Here is a 13,137-nt window from a genome sequence, read left to right on the forward strand (position 1 = left end):
TTAGAACAAATACAAGAAATAAGATATGATATTTACAGAAGTACAAGACTCATTGAGAAATCAAATTTCGGGGAGATAGGTATCAAGAAGGAGAAGAGCAGGAAACTAAATGGATGGGAAACTTATTACAGAAATATAGCAGAGAACATGCCAAATATCCAAAGAGATAGGCTCATTCAGAAAAGAGAAACCTTTAAAACACCAAACAGAGAATTCTAGAACTGAACAATCAACCACTACATCAAAATCCATTAGAGGATCATTAAGGATCAAGGAAAGAATTTTTAAAGCTGCTACAGAGAAAAGACTGATTATTTATAAAGAATATATAGTCAGATTAAATGCAGATTTTTAGCTGATATGGCAAAAAGGAGACCCTGGCATGATATTCGACAAACATTAAATGTAAATAACTAACAATCATTAATACGGTCCCAAGCCAAACTCCTTAACATTTAAAGGAAATATAAAAATATTTCATTACAAAGCAACTTAAAACAATGTATCTCCACCAAATCAGCAGGATAGAAGTTAATCAAATATATCCTACATAGAGAAGATCAAGAAGAACAGGAACTGATTATGTAAAATGCTCCTTATCAAAGAACAAAGTAAATATATTAAAAGTAGATGAGGCACAGCTCCTAACAGCAGATGTATAACATAGCAGGACTATCAGGAAATTCTCAGTCTTAACTCTGTACATCAATGGACTTAAATTTCCAAATAGAAGACATAGATTAAATAGTAGTATCAAAAAACAAGTCACATCCATCTAGCATCTACAAGAGACATATTTTATTGACAAAAACAAACACATACTCAAACTGAAAGGCTGGAAGATATATTTTCAAGCAAATGGACACCATAAACAGGCTGCAGTAGAATTACTAACATAAGATAAAATAGAATTAAATTAAAATTAGTACAAAGAGACATTACATATTGATAAAGACAACGCTCAATTAGGAGGCTATAACAAGTCTAAATATCAATGCCCTGAATCCTGGAGCATTCCACATCATCAACCAAATACTACTTAACCTGAAAACACATCTCAACACATCATTGTCATCCATGAATGACCTGTCCAGGAGAAACTCAACCAAGAAACTTCAGACCTAAATAACTACATTGACCACCTAGCCCAAACAGACATCTACAGAATATACATTCATTGTCAGAATATACATTCTTCACAGCAGCTCATGGAAGATTCTCCAAAATAGAACATGTCCTATGTCACTCAGAATTCTGTCCAAATTGAAAGAAAAATTAATTGAATTCCCATATCTTGTCAGAATGTAACACAATAAACTTAGAATTAAACAGCTAAAGCAAAAAAAAAAAAAACATTTTCAAACCCATGAAGACTGAATAACACGTTGCTGAATGACCAGTGGGACACTGAAGGGATTAGAAAACAACTGAAAGTTTCTGGAATTTAACAAAAATGAACACACAAAATACTAGCTTCTCTGGGACACAGGAAATGCAGTACTTAGAGGAAAATTTATAGCTCCGAGTGCCTACATCAAGCAATTGGGGAAATCTCAAACAAATACTTTAATTATGTACCTCAAACTCCTTGAAAACAGGAGCAAGCCCTAACCCAAAGCAGTAGACAGAAACAAGTTTTAAAAAATCAGAAATAAATAAATAAAGACAAAATAAAACATAGAAAGAATTTTAAAAAAGAGTTGGTTTTCTAAATAAATTAACAGACTTGACACAACCATACCAAATCTGACTAAGAAGAGAACTTATATAGATAAGTAAATAAAAAATCCAGCAGATTGGGAGATCTTTACTTGCTCTGCAACACACTATGGCCTCATATCTCAAATATATTTAGAGCCCCAAAAGTTAACTCCCCCCCAAATAAAAACAAATCCTCAAAGAAATAACAACTCTCTTAATAAGTGGGCTAAAGATGTAAAGAGAGACTTCTCTGAAGAAGAAATATGCATGGCCAATAGACGCATGAAGAAATATGCAACATTTCTGGCCATAAAAGAAGTGCGAATCAAAGCAACATTGGGCTTCCACCTCACCCCAGTTAGAGTTACCATTATGAAGAGAACTAAAAATAACAGATGCTTGGCTGGTGGGGATGTGGCCAAAAAGGAACATTACTACAATATTGGTGGAAATGTAAACTTGTTCAAATACTCTGTAAAGATGTATGGAAGTTCCTCAATTGAGCTCCCCTATGAGCCAGCAATGAGGGATCAAGAAAATGTCATATACGTTCACAACAAAACTCTATGCTTCCATCAGAATGAATGGCATTGCCCCATTTGTAAGGAAATGGAATCACTTCGAAAATATAATAAGTCAAACAAGCAAGACCCAAAGAATCATAGGCCACCGATTTCAATCCTTTGGAAACACTAGAATATGTCTACAATAGTCACAATAGCTCAAAAGCAATATGCATATTACCATATAAAATGATGCTTATCGAAATGAGCTTCAAGAAATGGATACAAGATGATTGTATAGTGAGCTGTTTTTGGTTATTTCTATTTAGTTTTTACCTTTTGGGTAATTCCTTGTACTCACTGTTTTTTATTTCTGTACCCTTTGTCTTATACATGTTAATCTGATTCTAACACTATGTTAGACATGAACTTTACAACTTTGGGGGAGTGGGATGTCAGGGTTGGGGGAAGCAGGAAAAAATGGGGAAGGGTTAACACTTAAAAAAATGTACTCATTACTTATGTAACTGTAACGACCCCTCTGTATATCACTTTCATAATAAAAAAATAAGAGGACTAACTCAAATAGAGAAAATTAGAGACAAAAATGAGACAACACAACAGATATAAGCAAAATTGAGAATGTTATAAGAGAGTACTTTGAAAACCTTATGCCAATAATCTGGAGAATCCTGAAGAAATTGATGCTTTCCTATTCTGAATCTGAAGCAAGAAGTAAAACCTAAGAATTAATGAAAATTAAATGTCAATAAACCACTTCCCATTCCAGAAAAGGCTAGGACTCAATGAATTTACCATGAAATTAAGGCCTGCAAAGAACTTACAATACGCAGTTCTAACTCTTCAATAGAATGGAAAGGGAAATGGAATTATCAAACACATTCTATGAAGATAGAATTAGACACTTCCCTAAATCACATAGGGACTCACCAAAGAAAGAGAACTCTTTGATAAGCATTACTACAGAAGTTCTTAATAAAATTCTCACCAGCCAATTTCAGTAACTAACAAAAAAGCCATATGGTAAGACAAATAGGATTCATCCTAGGATACAATTTGATTCAATATTCTTGTCAATAACCATAGCACAAACCGTCAGCAGAAGCAGGGGTGAGAAACACATGATCACCTACATGGATATAGAAATAGCTTTTAAAAACCTCCAATACCCTTCTATGATTAAAAAAGTCTGAGAAGCTAGGAATGCATGGAACACTCCTCAATCTAATACAGAGTATGGTTATGATAGAGATAATTAGCATTTACCTAACGGTGGAAGCATTAAGACATTAAAATCATGAATGAGACAAGGATGTCCACTCTCTACTACTCTTCAAAATGGTAGCGGACTTTCTAGCAAGAGCAATTGGAAAGAGAAAAAAAAAGGGGGATACAAATAGGGAAGAAGAAAAACTATCCCTTTTTACAGATGAAATGATCCTGTATTAAAAGTCCTTATAGCTTCCTCCCTGAAGTTAGGAAAGATGATGCTAACCTTCCGCTATGTAGCACGGTATAAAACCCACCAAGAATCGGTAGTTTTTCTGTGTTACCAACAATGGGAAGAACCAACCTGAAATCCAAAATACAACCTCATATGTATTACCCTCAAAATCTAATCTAATCTAAACAAAAAAATAACAACAGCAAAACTAGGAGTTAATTAATTTAACTAAAAATGTGAAGGAACTCTACTGTGAAAACATTAAAATCTAAAAAGGGAAATTGAAGGAGATTCAAGGATATGGAAAATCTTTCAATGTTCTTGGGTGGAAGAATTAAAGTGTCAAAAACTGCAATATTGCCCCAAACAATTGACCATGCGATACTCATCAAAATCCTAAAAATATTCTTCAATGCAGTAAAGAAAGCAATCCAAATTTAATATGGAATTACAAAAGTACACATGAAACATAACACATAGAAATGAACTCATGGGCCTATAATCATCTTACACACACACACACACACACACACACACACACACACACACACACACACACACACACACACACACTGGAATTCTATTCACCCATCAGAAAGGATGACTTTTCACCAATATTAAGGAAAATGAAAGGCTTGGGAAAATTATACTAAGAGAAAAGAGAAAGGAATGCAGACTCCGAGCAATACAGATTTCATGGATTCATTCATGGTATCTAGAAGGTGCCCACAAATCTACAAGCAAACAAGACAGATTCTATCTCATCCCAAATAGAATGCCCATTATCAAGAAAACTAGCAATAGAAAATGCTGGCATGGATGTAGCCAATTGGGAACTCTATTACACTGTTGGTGGGAAACTAAACTTGTTCAACCACTGTGGAATGCAGTACGGAGTCTCCTGAAAAGACTAAACATATATCTTCCTTTACACCCAGTAATTACCCTCATTGGCAGTAATCCAATAAATAACAAACAAGCTCAAATGAAAGCTGCCAGTATAACCATGTTCAGGGCCCAGGCCCAGAGTTCAAGGACTGGAAAAAAAGTTACCACTGCTGGTAATTGTTTCCACAAATATGAACCATTTGTCATAGGATACCAAATCATTCTATTTGCAGTAGCTAGAATAGGACTTAAATGTAGTGCTTGATAAAATGGCTTCTTTGTTGAATGTTAGGAAAAGATCCAAGAAAAGGGAGATTTTTGTTGTTGGTTGAGGGGCTTGAAGTATGTGCTTGGACACTGTCCCTAAGCTCTTCAAGTCAAGGTGAGTGCTCCACCTCTTGAGCCACAGTGCCACTTCTGGTTTTCTGGTGATTAGAGATAAGAGTCTCAGGAAGTTTCCTGCCCAGGTTGGCTTTGAACAGCCGTCCTCAGACCTTAGCTTCCTGAGTAGGTAGGATTACAGCTGTGAGCCACTGGCACCAGGCTAAAAATGAGGGATTTTTAGAAAAGAAAATCCACCTCATCACCTGTTTCTAAACCTCAGATATAATTATTAGAACATTTCACTCTCTACTCATTTCATCAGACATTTGTAAATTTTCTCTGTTCCTTCATGTGGGAATAATGCGGTCAGTATTAACTCAGCTGTGGGACTGGATCAATTGTATGGTAATTGCTAGCACCTAAATCAAGAACTGTTAGATCAAAACAAATGAAGCCCTCATTTGGAATAATTATTTACTCTTTTTATTACAAATCTGTGCTTGATTATTTCCTAATGTGATGTTGGACCTCCTAACAGAATGATGGCATTTTCTTTCTCTTCAGCCTTCTTCCACATGTGTTCAAATATTTAAGATTTCAAATATTTCCATTGCTAATTCATTAAGCTGACCTCTAAGAAAATGTGCATTTCTGGAATTTGGTCTGCTGTCTTGTTCTTGTATGCGCAGGCTTACTATGATTTATTTGTTCTGCAAAGAATTTTATTTTCCAACATTTGTGTGGCCAATTTTAGTCTCTCTGAGCAGTCTTCCTGACCCTCTCTCTGGGGTCTCATTTCAGTCTACCTCATAAAAAATATATTGGTTATCAGCTAAATAACTCTCAGATTCTCTTTTTTTGCCTGACTTCAAGTAGGCTGTCATAGCAGCCCTGACTGGCTGTACTAACTGGATTTTTTTGTTTGTTTGATTGTTTGATTTGTGTGTGTGTGTGTGTGTGTGTGTGCGCGCGCGCGCGCGCGTGTGTGTTTTGTTTTAGAGGTCTAGGATTACTATTCAAGGTAGTAGCTTTTCTGGGCCCCAGTGATTCCCTGGCTTAGGGTCATTTGGTTTTTCCCTGAAAGATACAGAAACAGGTGACTAAATTCCTGTTAAATTGTCTCAAAATGAGGAAATCTGGCAACTTTACAAAGCCATGAACAAGTCTGTAGTAATCCACTTACAGAAATGGTCTATCAAGATGGCTTTTCAAGGTTGACTGTGAAAAATGTTCATTTTCAAGTAACCACCATAAAGCAGATCACATCTCTGGGAGCAGACTTTTGGAAGGGAGGTTCCCCATCCTTCCTTCTCTTTTGATAGATCAAACCATAATATTCTGCAGTTGTGGCCAGCATGGAGCACATGTTCCCAAGAATATTCTGTAGTGTAAAAGAGGACCAGCTATCAAAATAAAGGTGAAAATTCTTTTCTACCTCAGACTGATTTATCTTGCTTATATCTGTTGTTATTTCCATTACTTCTAACACATGGATAAATTATATTAGTATTAGACAACTGGCAAAGGATTAATGACAACAAATTACTTTCATATATCCAATATAATAACTTAACCCAGTTATGGAAAATTAAATCTAACTGTAGAAACAATATCAGGAATATAAAATAAGCCTCAATGTGCATAATCTGGCCCACATACACCATCATCTACTCAGAAATTCAGTCTCTCTATAAATATTTATTTGGTACAAAATAATAAAAATTTAATTAATGAATATGACTTTTAAGTATCATCTGAAGTACTCCTCATGCATATAATTCTATATACTTGTATATATGTCACCTAGACATGAATATAACATTCATGTAGAAATCAAATTTCCACAACTTAAACTGGATGAGAGGGGACATTCCCTCGTGTATTGTGTGGTATGAATTTTACCACAGTGCTAAATCCTTCCACCTAAAACCAAGTCATGTGAAATAATTTATTATTTGATGTTAAGATGAGTGTTAAGTGTAGAATACACTTGCAATTATTACATTAATTCACAGAAATAAAACAATAATGATAAATTATTTCTTTAAATTCTACTGTTTCTCAATTTTACAATTCATGAAATATATCATTAAAATTAATTTCACTTTCTTCTTTTCTATAGCTGCTAAAATTAAAATTATATATTAAACATTCAATATTAAGAAATCAAAAATAAATAACATTATAATAATGATGTATTATTTAACTGTGATTTGAATTATAGTGCTAACAAATTGTGATGTACACACATTTAATAGAATTATGGGTAATATTTTTTAAACTTACCAGCTTGTTATTTGTTACCTAATTGTGTCATTTGTTATTCTTGGTCCAAGTCATCCATTCAACTTGCTTAGTTTTCTATTTTATCTCTATTGGTTTGCTGATTGTGCATTTTGTTTCCCCTTTTTAATGACTGACATGAGGCTGAAAATCTGTGTGCTAGTTTATTACTTCCTATGTAAAAGTAAAATTTCTGGTCTCCACAGCTGTTTTACTGCACTATACTACAGTATTTCCCCCCTCTGCTATCTCTTGTATTGCTGCTCTCTTAGATTTTATTTTTTATTTAAATTCTATTGTTAAGGAAAAGTACAGAGGGGTTATACTTACACAAGTAAGGTAAGGAATTCATTTCTTTTCTAACTTGTTACCCCTTCTCCAATTTTTCCCTCTTCTCTCCCAACGCCCCCCCAAGATTATTTCCAACATATTGTCTTGTGAGTATCACAGTTGCATAGGTTACTCCTTTGTCCTTTGTCTCACCATTTTGTTTTTTCTCTTTCCATTTCCAAGTTCAGAACAACATATTTACAATACCCGGGCATCAGATTAAAATACAGTGTCTTCAGGCGATGAACTATAGGTGTGGAAAACACAAAAGGATAAAAACAAATAACGTAGTATATTAAGAACAACAAAAAGTTAAATCAACAAGTGTTGATTTAACTTTGAATCACCTTATAGAGTCATATGTACAAAGCTATTGAGCTATTCTGCTCAACTATTAATATTATCCTTGATGTACACCATAATGTTCCCCTATTACCCAGTAATCCCACTTCTGGGCATTTACCCTAGTGACCACAAACAAGGGCACACTAAAGCTACCAGCCCAATTATATTTTATCACAGTAGTATTTACCCTATTTAAGATATGGAATAAACCCCGATGCCCCTCAGTAAATGAATGGATCAAGAAAGTGAAACACACACACACATACACACACACACACACACACACAACAGAGAGATATACGTACATGCAATACTATGTTTTCATCAGAAAGAAAGGTACCATTTCATTTTTAAGGAAATGGAAGATCTTGGAAAAAATCATATTAAGTGAAGTAAACTGGACAAAGAAACATAGGTCCCATGGTTTCCATTATTTGCAATAATTAGTTTACACCAAGGATAATATCATGTATTTTAATTTGACATTTTGTTCTATATTGAGCATGCAACATTATTGGTATAGTGTTTGTTATTATTTCTGCAAACAGGCAGGTATATTTAAAGAATTATGTTCATCTTATCCATTACTGAAGGAAGCACAACAAAAAGAGCAACCCCTACTCAGAAGAACAACTCCTACTTACTTAGCTTCATTCTATTTTTTTTTTTTGTTGTTAAAATACTGTACAGAGGGGTTACAATTACATGAACAAGATAATGAGTACATTTCTTAACAAGGATTGTAGCCTCCTCCTTTGTTTCTCCTTCCTATCCCTTCTGAACCTCTCCCCGTCCCCCACCTAAACCTCCCCCTTTCCCCCCCCCCCACCAAAATTGTAAAGTTTGTTTTCGACATAACGACTTGTATATTTCATTGTTGCAATGGGTCCACCTGTTTCCCTATTTAAACGATTTGTTTTTCCCCTTCTCCTCCACAAATTATACCGACATCAAATACAGTGAAAGCAGGTGTTATACTGTGCGGGAGGGACATACAAAGCAACAAATAACTAGTCTTATAAATGTGTTAGAAACAATCGCATGAAAGAAAAAAAATTGAATACATATCGTAGGGTTCATTTCCCTAACATCACCTTATCTGACTTTTCCTGCTTGACTCAGACATATACTAGATATTGCAAATAAGGGAAACCATGTAAGGCCAGTTTTGTCCCCTGTATCCTCATGTTGTACATTACAACTCTATACCGTTTCATCCTGTATATCTACTATCTTCTACATTGTGACCTAAATGCCCCAGCAATTCCACGTTGCTTTACTTTTTAAAAATTTCTCTCTTAATGTTTGATGTTGGTTTGTGTGTGTGTGTGTGTGTGTGTGTTTCTGTGTGCGTGTGTGTGTGTTTACAAACATCAGAAGACAATATTTTTCTTCATTTAGAATACATCTTTCAGGTCATTGTAAGTTGTAGCTAATGGGAGAAGTCTCTTGCTATTTTAAGGATGAAACAGAAAAAGATATTTGTGCATGTACCACAGTTGCTTTATTAGTCTGTAGTTGAACACTGAACTTCGATTTATATCTTGGCTGTTGCTGTGAATGATAAGTACAATGAACTGCAGATATATTTGAGTTACTCATAGAGAAATAATCGCATGATTGGTGGGGCAGATGATATTTCAACTTTGAAGTTTTTAGAAAGCTGCATATTACTTTCTACAAGGAGAATACTAACCTGCATTTTGTTGAAATGTGTAGAAAATTTCCTTTTCTCCACACTCTCAGCATTATTACCTTTATTATAAGGTAATAAAGGGCAGGTTTTTATTATCTTCAGTACTGCAGACTGGCCTTAGACTTAAATCCAACCTCCTATATGCTTGGAATTAAAAACCTTTACCACACACCCGATTCCTTTGATTTTTTTGATAAAAGTTACAATAATTATGAAGTAGTATCATAGTAATTTTGAATTACATTTCTCTAATGACTTCTGCTGAAAAAGAATTAAACCAGCATAGAAGTGGTATTAAAGAACTTTGTAAACCCACTGGAAATTTTCAGGGCTTTAAGGAGAGCATGTCTATTCAGAACTTTTGTCCACTTTTAATCAAGTTTCTTTTTAATCTCATCTTTAATCTTTCTATACAAAATCAATAATTAATTCAAGGTATTAGAAAGCAGCAATATTAAGCAACTCCTAACATTTTCCATTTTAAATAACATGATATTGCTTAATCATTTTCTGTTTATGCTTGAGACTATATAACTCACTTTAGTCAGACCTCTTACAAGGTTGTATGAATTTTATTTACTTCACATTGATTGTTCTTTCCAAAGACTGCGGGTCTAATTTCCTTATTTTCTTTCAGTCTCAAGTAGTTCAGATTTCAAATGAAGAATAAATGTACGGAAGCAAACAAAAAATAATATAGTTCCTCTCATCTGATGATGTCTTTACAAGAATGAGGAAAGAGTTCATCCAAGGACCTATGATAGGACATCAAAAAGAGAATCCATTCTTCTAGGTCTTACTTAACTTTGCAATGTAACTTAAATGATGTAAAACACAATATAATGCTCAGATATTTTTATGTTTTATCAGTTTTGCACATTTTCATATGGACTTCACCTCAGTCTACAACATTCCTTCATTATTTTGTCCTGATATTTTTACATTATCAAGACATAAGATAACAAGTTTGATTTACAGCATGAGAAATAATCCACCTGGCTTCCTTGGAAGAAGAGCATAGTCAATAGATAACATTACTTCTGTTTGCTCACTATATGCAATGATTTCTGTAATACTTATCGCATTCTTTTTAGTATTTTTAAAAAAACTGCTGGCTAAACTTAAAACTCATTCATGGAAATTTATGTTAAGTATTTCACAAGTTTTAATTTCCTTAATTCTTAAGATAACATTTTCTATAATGCTAATGTTATTGCCATTTTAGTGTTGGGAAAATTGTAATTAAAGGCAATAAGTGCATGGCCCAAGCACACACTGTGAGGAAGGAAATGAGTCAAAGTTTCCAAAAGTCTTTCAGCAATACACAAAAGGTAGGTAAAATCTCTCCATTCTCTTACACTCTCTATTCAATGTTCATATTGTCCAAGAAATAATACCATAGCAATTATTGGCCATGGTGATTGTTTTCTGTTACATTTTGTCTTCAACACAGACTGTGTTGGTGACATTGGGTTATCATGCACAGAGCTGAGCTTATAAGAGAGACAAATATATTCTGTCCCATTTTTCCAGGTTCCATTTTAGAAAGTACTAAATTTTTAAATATCATCACTTTCTTAAGAATCCAAAAAACGAAAAAAAAAATCACAAATAATCACTCCAAAATGCTTTATAAGTAGGAGATGATAAAACAAGCCCCCGTGAAGTAAACTTTCTTCCACTTTTAAAATTATTCTGAAAGCCTTGTGCTGGTTGGTCACACCTGTAATCCTAACTACTTGGCATATTTACTCAGGATCCAGAGATCTGTGGATAACAGTGGAAGCCAATCAGGACAAAATAAATTCATGAGATTATTTTTCAAAAATTTTAATGTTAGCAAAGGGCCAGGAATGGAGATGTAGCTCATATAGTAGCTCACCAATCTAGAGAGCAGGCTTAGCAAGACTTTGACGCCCTTTTTTCAAACTGTGAGCACACCAACATACATGCAAGTGCATGAGAACACGTGCACGTGCACACATACACATTCATTCAAAATACCTTCATATCAGTGTTTTGCATTAATTTCTTTGTTAGCCATATTATATGAGTAAAATAAAGGAAATAAACTCTTTCATCTCAGAACATTTTCATATGTTTTTTATTTTAAAAATACTGTACAGAGAGGTCACATTTACATGAGCAAGTAATGAGTACATTTCCTAACAAGCTTCGTTACCTCCTCCTTTATTTTCCCTCTACCGTCCTTTCCCGCCCACCTCTACAAGTACACTCCCCTCCCCACTTCCCCTGCCTAAATTGTAAAGTTCAGTTTTCAACATAGTGTCTTGTGCATCTCATTGTTACAATGGGTCAACCTGAATCCCTATTTCAGCATTTTGTTTTTTCCTTCCCCTCCCCAAATTACAGGAGCGTATGTACAAGAGGTGGGCACACCAAATTCAAATACAGTGAAAACAGGGGTTATAGCATGGGGTAGAAACATATAAAGAAACAAAAAAAATCACATAGCCTGTTATAAGTACGTTAGAACAATAGCAAGCAAGAAAGAAAAAACAGTTGTGTTCCTATTTGGGGGTTCATTTCCCTTAACAACATCTTATCTGGTCATATGTGCATAGATTTTGACCGTTTCTGCTTATCCCAGATATATTAGTTATTAAAAATTAGGGAAACCCTGTGACCTATGTTTCTTTGGACTTGGCTTACATCACTTAATTTTTTTCAAAGTCTTTCCATTTTCTAACACATTGGGTCATGCCATACTTTCTCATGAAGGCATAGAATTTCATTGGTATAAATAGCACATTTTCTTGATCTATTTATCTGATGAGGGGCATCGGGGTTGGTCCTATACCTTAGCTATCTTAAACAATGCTGCAATAAATATAATTGTGATGGTAGTTTTAGTACCGTCTTGTTTGTGATCTTTTGGGTAAATGCCAAAAGTGGGATTGCTGTGTCTTAGGGGAGTTCTATGTGAAGTCTTTTGAGGAACCTCCATACTACTTTCCAAAGTGGTTGAACAAGTTGACACTCCCACCAAGAATGTAGTACAGTTAACTTGTGGCCACATCCCCTCCAGCATCTGTTGTTGTAAAAGTATGGAATGGTACAGGAATTTGCCTGCCATCCTTGCACAGGGGCCATTCAAATCTTCTCTGTATCGTTCCAATGTTAGAGTAGGTGATGCTGAATGGAACATAGAACATGTTTTATAAATAAAGTGTAATTGATTTTCTTAAACTAGACAATTCAACAAAAAGTAAGTTTAAAGAATTTTCATGAAATTTTAGAGCCATATACTTCTTACATAAGCACACATTTAAGAATAAAATCAAGATGGACAGGTCAAAAACAAAATTATTCCAGATATTTGTTGTTCAAGAGAAGTGTAGGAGGAGGAATTCAATTATTCTATACAAGGCACCTGTCATAATGAACACTGCAGCAAGTGTTAAGTGTAGTTAAAAGTTTTAATGGTTTAAATATATTTTGGGAATTTGCTTATATATGCTAAAACAAGGACTGTTTGGCAGGTAATAAAACTTTTCGTTAAAGTATTTAAGATTTGTGGTAACAGACATATGCTACTATGTATGTATATTTCAGAGTTTATATGAACATTACTAATGAGA

The 13,137-nt window shown here is 34.4% G+C and overlaps 1 non-coding gene across 1 annotated transcript; it reads right to left on the bottom strand.

The window, feature by feature from the left end:
- Positions 1 to 12,597: 12,597 nt before the first annotated feature.
- Positions 12,598 to 12,704, bottom strand: LOC122123110. Its single transcript, XR_006150316.1, has one exon. It is a non-coding gene; the product is annotated as a U6 spliceosomal RNA (small nuclear RNA).
- Between the last annotated feature and the right edge of the window lie 433 nt (positions 12,705 to 13,137).

This window comes from Dipodomys spectabilis, unplaced genomic scaffold (assembly GCF_019054845.1).
Source record: "Dipodomys spectabilis isolate Male_0828 unplaced genomic scaffold, ASM1905484v1 ptg000220l, whole genome shotgun sequence".
Taxonomy (NCBI): Eukaryota; Metazoa; Chordata; class Mammalia; order Rodentia; family Heteromyidae; genus Dipodomys; species Dipodomys spectabilis.